Source organism: Leptidea sinapis, chromosome 43 (assembly GCF_905404315.1).
Source record: "Leptidea sinapis chromosome 43, ilLepSina1.1, whole genome shotgun sequence".
NCBI lineage: Eukaryota > Metazoa > Arthropoda > Insecta > Lepidoptera > Pieridae > Leptidea > Leptidea sinapis.
In genome coordinates, this window is record NC_066307.1 from 4495719 (window position 1) to 4507881 (window position 12163).

Genomic DNA, 12163 nt, shown 5'->3' on the forward strand with positions numbered 1-12163 from the left:
AATAAATTACTATTATTTATAAATTTGTCAATAGTATTTCAAAACATCAAGAATTATTTCGTAAAATATACTCCCTGTTGTTATAATGAAATTGTTTCACAGCAGAACTGTCAAACCATTCGTCAATAAATTATACAAAACAAAACAAATATTGAAAATAAAAACATAACTATGGGTCCCAAATAAAAAAAAAACTATCCTATCTCTCAAGTTGGACTAAACTGCACTCCATGAAGTAATCCCCATTAAAATCCGTTCATTAGTTTAGGAGTCCATCGCGGACAATCAACGTGTCACGTAATTTATATATATTAAGATTAAATATTTAAATGAATCTATGATCAGACTGGATGGAACTAAAGTATGCCTTCTTGATTACCTAGCTTCTCTAGCAGAGAAAATACTACAGATGGAGGTTCACTTATTTTGATATACAAAAAAATTAAGTGTAAAAGTTAAAAACTACTGTGTCTCTCTCTGCTAAACGAAATATCGACAAAATTGAATCGTGACGCACCGTAATCAATGATATTTAAAAGTACCGCCATATTTATTTTATTTAGAGAAATATTGAAATCAAATAAAATACTTTATTTCATGATTCCTTACCTTACGCAAGTAAAAAAAGCAAAATTCCATGAATTTTGCTTACGTACGCGTGCGTACGTTTTCGTATCGAGAGAGCGGTTACGACCTCACGAAACAATTGACTCCCTTTAGGCGATTGATTTTCGGCGCGTTAGTGACATATCTACCCTTTTTTTTTATAACTGGCTCCGTCGACTGAATGTCGACGATTCGGCCAACGTCAAGACGGAGAGATTTTTTATTTTAATTTAGCTGATTGAATTATATAAAGAGCTGATTTAAAAGGAAATGATCGATGAATTGATATAGCTGTGGTTTTTTTGTGAACTGAAGAATAGGCAACAAGAGTTAGTACGGTTAGTAATAAACACCCATAATACAACAATATTAACTACTTTGTTAGTATCTAATCTTAGTTTAAGGGAGAAATGTGTGAATGTAAGTGGGAATATGTGCCTAATAGAAGCGTAGAAAGTATGGAGGATAGAAATTACAATTTAATATTATTGCGGGAGATAAATTTGTAAAGAATCTTTATGAAAGGGGAATGGCATAAAGTAAGAAGAAAAGGGATGTTGATGGGGCGAGGGATATCCTTCGGTAGAAGGTCATATAAAGGAATTGACAATTTAGGGCAATAGAAAAAAATATGTTCAAGAGTACCTTCCTCAAGGCCACATTCCACATATAAAATGGTCCCTTACCCGAATCTTGGCCCAAAATACAGGGGAACAGACAAATCCCAAGCGAAGTCGTATGGTGACAGAAGTGAAAAGTTTATTTTGTTTTTTTTTGAGGAAAGAACCAGGGCTTAGAGGGGATAAAGGGTTGGATAGAACCATAGAATTTACCTTTAGTTTGTTTTGTGATTTGCCATAAAGCATTCCATGAATCAACCAGAAAGTGTTTAGACATAGCGCGACTGACAGACTGAATCGCGTCTTTAGCGCACGAGTCTGCAATTTCATTGCCAGTTATCGCTAGATGACTAGGTATCCAAACTACAGTGATGCCTTTGTTCTTAAATTAATTGTGAAGTTGTTTGAATATTGAGTTTAAATTTAGTTACGGAACCACTTATTAAATAAAAATAGCATTTATTTCTTTCGAACTCTGTTTCCAAGTACCCCAGCTTATAAAAAACAATTAAAGTATTAAAAGCTGCAATTTTGGTAGCTAGAGGTTCCAAATTCAACATAAACATTTATATGATATCTATGACTTCGAAGTGCCTATTGGCAAAGGATTCCTCCAGTTCTCTCCAGTACTTTCGGTACAGGGTACCCTGGTCCAATATGGGCCTAATGTCTGAGATATTTCATCTTCCCATCTTTTTGGTGGCCGTCCTCTGAGCAGTTTTTCTTCTCTTGGGTACAAGAGAGTAACCTGCTTGGACCATTTTTCCAGGTTGCAGCGCAGCAAATGACCTGTCCATCTCCATTTTTGCTGATCAATTCGGAACCACTTATTAATGACCATAATTAACAATCTCACCCAGCAATAGCTAACAATGTCACCCAGCAATAGCTAACAATCACCTCTTGATGTAATGGTATTATATGTGTGCTGCGGGCCCTAAGTAGATATATTATTATATCATTGAATAAATGTAATTATATTTGTCTCGATCGCACACCGACCGTTGCGACAAATTTATAACCGATAAATGCAAATTAACTCAATAATTTGCATTTTATTCACTTCAATACATTCTGCCTTAAGTCGATTATTTCGAATGTGTATAATAATCACAATTAATTCAATTAACCTGCATTACATTCTCTTACATTCACAGCCTCAGCATTGTGCAAAGTATGTAGAATCATAATCTATGGATGGTGTTAAATTATGCCCATGTCAATCAATATTGTTGATAATAATTTTATTCTCAGCACCAAATAAATTTTAGTGCAAGCAATAGTTTGTTCACAGTGAGATCTTCATGGAACTTTCTTCCACGCACTACTATGCCGTGGAATGAACTTCCTTGTGCGGTGTTTCCAGGATGATACGACATGGGTGCCTTCAAAAAAGCGCGTACACCTTTCTGAAACTCTTTCAACGCTTTTTTTTATGAAAATACGGGACGAGACAAGCAGGACGTTCAGCTGATGGTAATTGATATGCCATGCACATTACAATGCAGTGCCGCACAGGATTCATAGTGAGACATAAAATGTTAAGTCTCATTTGCCCAGTAATTTCACACTAATGTTTACACATTACTGCTTCACGGCAGAAATAGGTGCCGTTGTCGTACCCATAATCTAGCCGGTATCTTGTGCAAAAGAGCCTCCCACTGGTTGGACAGGAGCCTCCCCTGTGATTCCTCTGATGTTGCAAGAGAATACGGGCAGCGGTGATCACTTAACATCAGGATGTCCTCCTCTTTCATAAAAAATCTAGTAAATTTAAATGTAATGAAAAGTGATGCTGTTCGTCAAAGAGTGCGACTTGCCGTTCAGACGAACAAAGTATGCGAGAGAGAAGAACATCTTTAATGGAGACACAACAAGGAAAAGGAAAACGAATGTTTTGTTTGCTAAAGCACACATTGACAAATAGGTCACGCTCTATCATGCTGTGAGCTCATCTATACGCTAGTGTATGCCTCGCACAGCCAACACTCTGTAGGGTCAACTGCCGGTTATAGTATATCTTTATTTCTTGCGGGAGAAAATGCCCGGCCAGTGTGAATACTTACTCCACTAAGCAAACTTGTTTACCCATCAAGTTCATTAAAATATACGTAATTTTATCGAAACACAACTATAATAAAATTGACATATTTTAAAACATATCTTACCCCAAACTAGGCAAAGCCTGTACTATGAGTACAAGACAAAAATATATTGAATACAATACACATGCTTAAACATACATAAATATATATAACCCATGAGTAAATGACATGATAAATGTTTGTACCTACCGGGATTCGATCCCGGGACCTTTAGCTCAGTACGCAGGGTCACTAAACACTACGCTATATGTGTAGCCTAAAATTATAAAAGAAAAACGTAACTCATTTCATGTGAAGAGTAAAACAGTATTATAATTTAAAGTATTATCACCAATCAGATTGTCATTGAACTAATTAAACCATTTCATTTGAATAAAGCGCGTGGAAGATATTTGAAACAGCTGTAGTGAACGAGCGTAGACCAATTAAACGGTATTATAGCCACAAATCTGCAATCGAATTGTCGGATGTGACGTCACGGGTGTCGCGGGAGGCTAATGATTCCCTAATGGCGAGGCTCAGAGCTCGGCTGATTGCTGAGCTGATTACACCATCTTCATTTCATATGCGCGCCGCGTGGCTCGGAATAAAGGGTATTACGTCATCAGTCTTTTTAGCAAATTAATTACTTTAGTAAGTAGTCAGGATGTAATTATACATCACAATTAGCTTGCAAATGATTGTAGTAAAAAACTGTTTTTCTACCTTAAGCCTACGTCTTTTTAACGGGCAGTGAAAGGTTGTCCTCTCATTTGTGTGCCAATGGCCATCCTCAGTGACGAGTGCCAGCGGTTTGCTAGGTCTGCCCGCGCCGACGCCTGTATAATAATAATGTTAAACTTTTATTGCGTGATCTTGTTAAGTATAACGTCATTCGGAATCGAATGAGTCATCTGCATCGCTCATATCTTTAGGTGCTTTGTCAAGAATTAACTGGCTTTGAACTTGTGGACTAGCTTATTTTAACTGAGTCACTTTAACATTTGCTTATGGAAGAGGAGAACAAACGAGAAAACGTGTCACCTCATGTTAAGTGATCATCGCCGCCCGCATTCTCTTGCAACACCAGAGTTTTCCACACGAGCAAAGCCAGGCTTTAAAGAAGGTGTACGCGCTTTTTTGAAGGGGTTTACGACATGGGTAATGTCGTATCATTCTGGAAACACTACAAATGGAAGCTCATTCCTCAATTTGGTTGTACGTGGAAGAAAGTTCCTTGAAAACCGCACTACGGAGGAACGTCACACATCCAGATGTTGGGACCGTCCAGAATCAGATCTAAATTATGAATAATTAAAGTTTTATTTCCCCACAAAGATCAATCTTAACTATGAGAGGACATGGAAATAATTGAAGGATTCACAAACACAAAGACACCAACAATAACACAATCACAATCGAAACAACCAGCGCTTAAATTGAGGAGTGTTGTTAGCAATAGAAATAATACAATTTCGATACACTTCACGGTAAAAACGTTCTGGTGAAGCATAAATATTTGAACGAATATCACTCGATAACAACATTCAGTCCGTCCACTTCACAATACCAGTGTTGGAGTAAAATGTTAACATTGTTCAGATTCATTGAAGCCGGGATAAAACAAACAATTCGTTCGAGCACCCAACAAGTTTAACAGGAATCTGAACTCGTCATAATAAAATAAATACTTCGAGGTGGATGTTAAATTGGGATTTTATAATTATACTTGTACAAGAAAATCTATTCATTTCATTTTTGTTCCAGTTAGAATAATCGATTATGCTTGCTGCTAAGTAGACCTTGAAGTACAGAAATTGAAAATGATAAAAATTAAAATGAATTTATTTTGGTAGAAAAGTCTTAATCTTAAAAACAAAAGAATAAAAAAAACAATGTGTGGCACTGGCCTTTAAAAACTGGATTCTAATCAGTTACAGTTGTGTCCATACTTTAATGAGCACAACATTGATTTCAGTGACCCCATTGTGTTGCGTTTGGAGCTGAACTGAGATATTTTAAGAGTGAAATATAAAGAATTGTGACACTAAAATATAAATTGAGTTCTATATAATATAATTAGACACACATAATTCAGCTGTTAACACATAAGACCGCATAATATCCAAAATGAGTACCAATTTTGTGCATACCTTGTAAGTCAGTGAGGAATTGCTCTAGTGGATAGTCTAGTACTTTTCAGTAAAATAATACTGTATCTGTTTTGACATTTGTTGAAAAAAATTCCTGTATGTGATGCATAAAGCATAACGTATCAATCAGGAGAAACACAATCGGTTTCGCCTAGTGTCTTCAAACTACGAGCGTATCGTAAAACTTGATAGCATTCCGCTTGGTCATCAATATAAGAACTATTTTGCTTGAAACTTCATGGTTGTGTCCACGGACGAGTAAAAAAGAAGGACTCCGCGCCGTGATATTAGCAAGTGAAGCACCGTTATGCTAGTGTGTGTGCGGTTACGGGGGATACTAGTTACACAATTTTTTCTCCCTTAAATAATCATATGGCCACAAATACTTATAAAGAATCGTTTTTACACTTTTCACAACGCACAACGGCATTTTTAAAATATTTTATTGAGACGCAAACTGATCTGACACAGACGATGACAATTCTCATAATGGCTGCCTATCGGCCTGTAGTAGTGTAAGTGTGTGCGTGGGGCTGTGTTAATCGGCTTGTTTTGGTGCTGCACTGTTATGTAAGGTGACACGGAGTACTTATTTTTTTACTAGTCCGTGGGTTGTGTCATGCGGTTTGTAGCGGGGCTAGCTATCATCTAAAAAAAACAATTCTCGATATTTTGATATTAATACCACTTGAATTCCATTCCTACATATAATTTTACAAAAAATATGAGTTTCGATGTCAATACAAGCTGACATAATTGTAACCTCTCTTTATGAGCGGGGGTTAAAAAGCCCGTATCACATAAAGGCTCGGAAGGATTACGTTGGTCGGTCCAATTTGATGAATAGAAGTCGAAGTCATATCAATATATCCATTATCGAGTACGGTCCGATCCCGTATCGTCTCGTAAGCCTCATAGTACAAGAGCCATGACAAAGTCAATTTATGTTTTAAATACACACAATATAGATAAATAATTTTCAATATTTTTTTTTATTTTCAATTATGGGGTAATTATATAAGTTACCTATTATAGAGTGTTATATTTAGTTAGTTGACTATCACTTTGGCTTAATACACTGGACAGCAAATAAACAGGGGACACCCGCTATATTGGGACTGTGATTTGATTTTCTCGAAAAGTACTAAACTTACAACTATTAAAGTTATACCTAAAGAGAGTGCGTTTGTACATTCATTGGGATTAATCATTTTCTTAAGTGTTACTTAAGAATTTCACAAATAAGAGTCGTTTTGAGTCGTATTAATCGCTTGTAATTATAAAATAATTTTTTTTCTCATTAATAATAAATAAATGTATTATAAAATAAAGTGAAAAATCAAAGCCTGAGACTAAACAAAAAATTATTTTTCAGTATTCTGTATTCTCTTCCCTTGCGAGGATAACTGCTAGCATCCTTGTATTCCTCGACCTCACGAGCCTGACGAGAAAATCTCGAGGAAATGCATTTAGCTCCTTTTCGATTGCTATTCGCAGCTCTGGAAGCCTTGTTGGAGCAGGTACGCGGACTCAAACCTGAAGTTTCAGCTTATCCCACAAGTGGGAGGCTCCTTTGCACAGGAAGCCGGCTAGATTATGGGTACCACAACGGCGACTATTTCTGACGTGAAGCAGTAATGTGTAAACATTACTGTGTTTCGGTCTGAAGGGTGCCGTACCTAGTGAAATTACTGGGCAAATTAGACTTAACATGTTATATCTCAGGGTGACGAGCGCAATTGTGTTGTTGCTCAGAATTTTTGGGTTGGTAATGGGTAGGGCGTATCAATTACCATCAGTTGAACGTCCTGCTCATCTCGTCCCTTACTTTCATAAAGAAAAAAAGTGTTCTATCGGATTCAAGTCAGGGCTTTCAGCTGGCTAATCCATTGTATGAATGCCGACGTCGCGTAGACACTGGGTTACCACTTGAGTAACATGCATCAACTGCATATTCTGTCCGATATACCCTGCGTAAGGTACCACATGGTCTGCGAGGATTTTAGTAATGTAGCGATGAGTAGTTAATCCACATGCATGGCCTCAGTCTGTCGGTTGGATGAAAACTAACGCTGTATGCACGGTTAACGAGATCCGTCATAGACCATTACAGATCCTCCTCCATAAGTAACAGTTTCCTCGGTGCAACACTGAGATTAACGTTCTCCAGGGCGATGATATACTCTTTGACGTCGGCCACTTCCATGTAGACTCACCCTGGTCTCTATCAGTGGAGAGAACATTACCCCACTGCTCTAACGGCTAATCCCTATGCTCTCGAGCGAATTCAAGTTGAGCTCGACGGTGGGCTACCGTTAATGCTGGGTCATTTACAGCTATGGAGTCATGTTCCGTTCAGCCAGTCTCCCTCTGACGATATCTGAATTTATGACGACTTGGCATTCGTCACGCAGACTTTGTTGGATTTGAGGCGGCAATTTCGCAGAACAGTAAGTTGGATTAACGATCATCTGCTGTTGATGTAGGTCTGTCTGTACCTGTACGGAGATAAAATGCTCCAGTCTCTCGGTATCATCTGTAAGCTCGTTGCACTGAAGATCTGGTGATTCGAAGTCTTTGAGCGACCTCACTATGCGTAAGGCTTGCTTAAAGTAGTGCTACAGCTTGAGCTGCTGGCTTAGGTGTCGTATCCATTGTTGTCCGAAAAAAGTAAATAAAATTGACGCGTTTGATGAAACGATTGACTAAACCTAAAGAAATTATTGTAAAAAGAAAAACGCTAATCGCGATCTCTATTTACAACAGCGCAAATCGGTAGCATTATGTTATTTTATTTGCTTGATTGCAATGTGAGTTGTCGGTACTTCAAAATAAATTAATAATCATGAAATGCACTTTCTGTCAATTTAATTATTTGTGAGTCTTATACTTTTTGAGAAAATCGAATCAGAGCTCCGAGGTATTTGCTGTCCAGTGTAGTTTAGGAACTGTTAATGATTATACATTAAAATTACTGTCTTATGTTCGTAACTCACACCGTTTTCTTCTTAAATATTATCGTAACGTGAGGTACAAGAAACTGTCATCATCTCTTTTTCTATTGTCGGATCTAACCGTAAGCATAAAAGTAAACGGCTCTTGGTTTCGATCGGTCCCCGATACAACGCTCGTTACTACATCGAAAATCTTCAAAAATGGACACGGTATCTCAACTTGGAGTCGTATAATTTTATAACTTTGTTTACGATCATATTTATTTGGCAAATAGTCAAGCAAAAACAGCATAGACAAAAATGAGAACAAACATAAAAGGGCAATTCACGAATATTATATTCAGAGCTCCAGCTCTTTCGCTGTGAGGTTAAATTTCAACATTTTAAACAAATTCGAAAGCGATTTGTACTTTAAATATAAGTGACAAATTTGGAATGAAATCACATTCACGACAATGTACAGATCGCTAAGAAATATTGTAGTCTACGGACACATACAACGCTTCCATCTTAAACGTCTCGCTACGCACCTCTTGACCTCTGTATTGTCCATAGGCAGCCCTTTCTGCCCGTTTAGCCCTTTTATAAAAATATATTCATTTTCCCATTTCATTCACATCCATACCGCTTGGATTTCATCAAGTCGGGTCCAGTCAAGTGAGTAGGTCATAATGCAATAGCAAACGAGATCTACAGATTGGTATGCACAATAATCAACCTCAATGTAAAAATAAATCAATAATACAATCAAAATATAAGGACACAACTGTTGCCCGATTTGTAAAAGACAAGACCGCGTCTCTTGATGATAGCATGACGAAAGTAGATCATTTTATTATTTATTTATAAAAAAAAATGATAAACGTTCGGTGAATAAGGTTACTTATTAAGTGCTAATTCAAATATTATTTTCATAGTCGCATATTTTACCGTTAGAATTTATTACTCATTCGAAAAGGTATATTATAAGACCTGAGAAGAACGGGGATGAAACTCAATGGGCTTTTTTATAAGGAAAATATTACATTAAATATATTTTATGAAACAGTCGCTACTGAAAGTTTTGTAATTGTAATAACAAACAATGTTGAACAACTAAATAAAAATATTGGTATGTATCTACTTTTTGTTTCTGCGGTGTTAACATTGAAAACTTAAGAAATAACATTAACACAAATATCCTTATAGTTTATGCATGCTCTGAATCTTATAAGTGGGTTGGTATGTGAACGACACTTTACCTACCAGCTCAAAAATATATATGGAAAAATGTATATTAGCATTAATTTGCTATTTTTAAGTGATTACTCACTTCTGGGATATTTTGTCGATTGGCTCGATTGGGCGTATGGCGCATTGGGGCGTATTCCGAGAGATGCCGGATCAAATCCCACATCGTCAATAAATTTTGGCACGAATTAAATTTGTGTACATTATTTTAATCTGTAAGGAACCCTGTTGTTCATCCTTGTCCGATTTTTGTATCGTGTATTACAAATTCTCTTTACCAATTAATTTAGGTAACAACAAAATAATTTCACATCCAAAAAAATGAGGTTCCTTATAAAGTTCGTGTCGGCTTGAAGGCTGCAAAGGCAATCAGAGCGAATGTTACCCGTAGCCGTAGTGTGTCTCAAGCCGGTCTTTATTTACTGGTCCCCCGCCCCCATACCATGACACGATGTGGTGAAATTTAACAACTCCATGTTAGTTTGAAAGAAACTTTAAAGCTATCTCATGTAAGAAACTGTGTTATTATTTGAAATAACGTTTCCGTTATTTCCGTACAGTTTTTTGATGTGAACATCTATAGGCGATGGTAAACCTGATTGTTGGCGTTGGCTATATTATAATGGAGTATATTGTGTACTATACGTAGTCTATTTTGATTTATTAATCAACATTTTATTGAATGTTTTTTTTTTGGAAATACTTGTATTTAAACTTTGTCCGTTGAACTTTTACATCTACTATGTGTCCCATCACACTTTTTTTTTTATATATGAGCAAATGGGCAAATGGTTCAAGTGATGAATCAACCGCTCGTGAACATCAGCACTATCAGGGTATGTGGGTCTCTAATTTGTGTCGGTTGGGGAATAATGCAGGTTAGTGATGTGTGTGACTGTTTTGTTATTACATAAGTACAATTTCACACAGGGGAGGATGGGAGCTAGTCCTAATGAGGGTGTGGTTTGTAGGCACGAGGCAAAGCCGAGGACCTTATAACACCCTAGTAGTAAAATCACACTTTCTCGCGACCGATTATCAGTGTTTTTACGTCCCTCCGAGGAAATAAAAAAGATTACCTATTATAACATACTAATGGATCCGACAGACGTTCTGTCTAAGCAAAATCATCGAAAAGTTATGCTAAGTTCTTATAATTCCTGTTGTTTTGCAGAGGTGATTTTTAACCCGAAATCTTTTTTAGGCACGCATAGCATTTTATTTTGTAAGTATTGTTTAGAACTGAGCTCACGCCATGTAAAGATATTTCGGGTAAAATCTTAAAAGCTAAATCAAAATTGTATATACATGGAAAGAGCTTCTCAAACGTAATTTTGTGATTTCAATAAATACCATAACTAAGGCAGGGTGACGCGGGAACCTACAATGACGTCTCTATATACACACACTGCTGGTATGCTTGAAGGTTTTTGTTTTTCCAATCATATTTCTTGATTGGGCACATTTTGCGTGAAGGATTGCCTGATCATTGTAACTAGCATTAGACTTGCAGGAATGTTCGCAAACAATCGCGCGGTTTGCGACTGCGCTGCTAGCAGAGACATGTATTTTTCGCTTCTTGATATAAAGGTATTGTTATATAATACAGATACCACTGCTACGTAATACTATCTCAGGCAGATGCCGTAGATTTAACCAAAAGCTATGATATATCGTGTACCGGTAGTTTGTCTCATACTTTGACAGTATTCTTCGTTAATAAAGCTATTTAAACGTACGTAGGTCGCATCAAATGTTTTGCGTAACTAAAAAAAACAACAACCACAATATTATGTTTTTCAAAATACTCTCTACATTTTAAGCATTTTTTCATGCGATCGAACAATTTTTTAAAATAGAAGGACCACCGATCTAAAGACATGTTTTCTACGTGCTGATTGAACGCTATTGCTGCCTCTTCGGAATTGGTAAAAGTGAAACCTCTAATCAAATTTTTTATTTTGGGGAAAATACAGAAATCACAGGGTGCTAGATCGGGGCTTTAAAATGACTTAATTTTGTTGGCCGTGTGTGATGAAGCGTTGTGATGATGAAGGAGAACGCGGCTTTTTGGTCGTCTTTCGCGATCTTCTTTTAACACCCTGGGTAGGCAAATGGTAGAATACCACTCGGCATTAACACTCTTTTGAGCTTCAAGTGGAATTGTGCAGATACTATTTCTCAGCTAGGGGCTGAGAAAAAAAATGCGATAATTTTTTTACCAACGTAACTCGCCTGCCTCATTTCTGTTGGCCTGTTCTCATTTTCAAACACTAATTTACAAGATTGCTGTTTTTTGGGTTCAAAACAATAAATACACGTTTCTCCTGTAACAATGTCATAAACAGCATTAGAATGTCCGTGGTCGTACTTCATTAGCATTTGTGAGCACCATTCCACGCGAGCCCGCTTCTGCTCCGCTGTCAGTTTATGAGGAATCCAATGACAATAAAGTTTCCGAACTTTGAATTCTTCGTGTAAAATTTTCTGAATTTGGCTCATACCAATCCTCAATA